Below are 3,152 nucleotides of genomic sequence, written 5' to 3'. Positions count from 1 at the left end.
GGCCATGCCCAGCCAGCTGTCTGCTCTCCTGGTTTGAGACCAAAGGCCTCTGGGCAGCCGAGCACCTGCCCCACAGGTGGCCAGGTGATGGGCGCCCCCTCCAGGGCAGGGCCTGGAAAGAGTGGGGCCCATAGCAGAGGCAGCTGCTCCCCCCTCAACACACCCCAGCCTCAGCTACACTGAGTCAGCCCTGGACCCTGGCCACGCCAGCCACCAACCTGGCCGCAGCACGAACCACCATGCTCTGTGACTCACGTGGCTTCCCACCTCCACCTCGACTTCCAGCGTCCAGAAAGAGCTCCCTAAAGCAGGTGTCAGACACCACTGCCACCCCAACTAGCAGCTCTCGACAGCCGCCCCCTCACCTGGTCACCAGACCCCAGGAACGGCCCTCCCAGCCCAGCTCCTCCATACCCACCTCAGTCTGCTGGGAGTCGCATCCCCCCACCCCCTCCCCCATCCTGGCCTCCCCCTCAGCACTTGGCGTCTGACCCGCGAAGGCAGGGGCTGTGATGGCCTTGGTGACTGACCCCAGGGAGCTCCAGGAAAGGACGGACGAGTGATCAAATGAAGGAATGAAGGGACCCATACCCAGCCGCTTCCTCCCCATCCTGCTGGGGAGCCCTCGCCTGGGTCTTGTCCTCTCTCTCCCGCTGGCAGGCCCCATTCGTGGGTTGGATGAGGCTCAGAGAAGGTGTCAGAGTGGGTCAGGAAGGCGGGGGCACAGCCTGGCATTGAGCAGGCCCAGACCCCACCCCATGTTGCAGGGTTCATCTCCACCAGGCCCACAGTCCCAGACACCCCATGCCCACGCTGGCCTGCATTCTTCTTTTCTTATCTTGGTCATTCCAGCCACAAGTTTGTTGTGTTTCTTGATATTTGCAAGAAAACAATTCTTCATTTCACTGGACATTTGTATTTTTTAGACTATTTCATTTGTTATTTTTCTATCATGGATATTTCTATTCTTTTACCAATTTTGGTTTTGTTCTTTTCAGGATTTTTGAGATGCTTTGTTAGGTTGTTTATTTGAAAATTTTGCCTTTAAAAATCTAGTTGCTTCTTACTATACATTTGTTATTATTGCTTTTGCTGTGTTTCTAAGATTTGAGATTTTGTGTCTCCACTATTGTTTGTTTCAAGATAGTTTTAGACTTAACTTCTGATTTCTTCAATGATCTGTTGTTCATTTCACAGTGTGTTGGTTACGGGCCATGTTTTTTGTGTAATTATCCAAACAGAAGAATCTTATTCCTTTGTGGTCAGACATGAATCACTGTTGCTGCTCTGCCACCGTCCCCATGGTCTGCACTTCTTTCTGGCTCTCGCAGCAGAAGCCACCACCGTCACCCTGGAATCACACTGGCTTCACTTCCTCCCCCTCTTCTTGCTGAGCCACTTGCTTCCTAGCACTCTGACCTTTGTCTCTGTCCAGCAGCAGGAGCCCTTCATCCTGGATGGCCTGGTTGCGCCGCTTGGCTTTTCTGCTAGCGGTTACTCCAGGACCCTCCTGATGGTGACCACAGCTCTGCCGCCTTTACCCTGGATCCCGGACTCCCGGGTGCTGTCCCCGACCCTCTTCCTCCCTCACTTCCTAGGGAGAGACAGCTCCTGTGTGATCCCCAAACCTCGCGCTCCAGTAGCTCTGCCTAACTGCAGCCCTGCGATGGGGGAGGCACCTTCACCCCGTGATGGGGGAGGCATCCTTCAGGCAGTGCAGAAGAAGTGGTGAAACAAGGTATGGGTCAGCCTGGCTGGTCAGCTGTCCGGCCGCTTCCACCAGTATCGCAGCACCGACAGAGGCTGGAGGGTGGCCCAGCTGGGTGGCAGAACAGAGCAGGGTGCAGGAGGTCCCAGGCCAGGCCACTGTCTTGTGCCTGACGCCTGGGACGGCAAGCCAACTGAGGGAGCGAACCTGGTCCCTGGGCCACTGTGACCCGCAGCACCTGGCCAACTGCTGCTCAGAAAAGAGGTTTTAAAATCAAAGATGGGGCCGGCGCTGCAGCTCAATAGGCTAATCCTCCGCCTTGCGGCGCTGGCACACAGCGTTCTAGTCCCGGTCAGGGTGCCGGATTCTGTCCTGGTTGCCCCTCTTCCAGGCCAGCTCTCTGCTGCCCAGGGAGTGCAGTGGAGGAAAGCCCAAGTGCTTGGGCCCTGCACCCCATGGGAGACCAGGAGAAGCACCTGGCTCCTGCCATCGGATCAGCACAGTGAACCAGCCCCAGCGCGCCGGCCGTGGCGGCCATTCGAGGGTGAACCAATGGCAAAGGAAGACCTTTCTCTCTGTCTCTCTCTCTCACTGTCCACTCTGCCTGTCAAAAAAAAAAAATCAAAGATGGGAAAATCAGAGAAAGTTACCCTTTCTTGTTAATGGTATACACGTGAGTGAACAACCAAAAATAAACAGAAAAGCAAACCTAAGTTGCCAGTAACCAAGATCACTCCTACAAAAAAAGAAATGAAAGTAACTTACAGCAGGACTCTGTTTCATCTGATAGAATTCAGAAGCAGGAAAAAAAGCCTTTTAAAAATACAGAGAATATTAAAAACATGCATTTGAAGAAATCAGCATTTCTAACTGAAGTGAGCCAAAAAGTAGAATTATGCTGGCATGAAGTTTAGTAACCCACCATCTCCTACTGTTCTTCCAGAGCCTCCTAGTCACTGGATGGGAAGCTCTGTTGAAAATTCCAACCAAAATGGGGAGCTGATGGCTGTGCACTTGAAAACACTGCTGAAATTCAAACTTAAGATTTCAGATTTCAATACATATGTAAAACATAGTTTTTCCCAACACCCTGGACTCTAGGAAGTTGGTGCAGATCTGGAAAGCTGCCTTGTTGCAGTGTAAGAGTACAAAAGATGAGTTTAAAAAGCTATATATAAACAGCTTGCATTATATTTTGTATTTTGTAAATACTGTATACCATGTATTATGTATATATTATTCATACTTGAGAAGTACATTATAGTTCTGTTATGAAAGTATGTATTTTGCCCTGCCCACATGGCAGGTCATTGTGTATATATATGCACATATATAATATTATATGTTATAATATATATTTTCTATAGATAATGGAAAAATTTTAAGGGTGCTAAAGCACATGGAAGACCAGTTTATTTGCCCAAGGTACTGAGAGTTTACCAAG

General features: G+C 50.5%; 1 pseudogene; it reads left to right on the top strand.

Annotated features, from left to right (window-relative positions):
• Positions 1-239: 239 nt before the first annotated feature.
• Positions 240-2,809, top strand: LOC149120417 (proline-rich nuclear receptor coactivator 1 pseudogene; annotated as a pseudogene).
• Positions 2,810-3,152: the final 343 nt, after the last annotated feature.

The sequence above is a fragment of the Oryctolagus cuniculus genome, chromosome 19, assembly GCF_051225735.1.
Source record: "Oryctolagus cuniculus isolate XC-2025 breed Fujian yellow rabbit chromosome 19, ASM5122573v1, whole genome shotgun sequence".
Classification (NCBI taxonomy): domain Eukaryota; kingdom Metazoa; phylum Chordata; class Mammalia; order Lagomorpha; family Leporidae; genus Oryctolagus; species Oryctolagus cuniculus.
The sequence above is the reverse complement of the archived record's forward strand: the minus strand, read 5'-3'. Positions and strand labels throughout refer to the sequence as shown.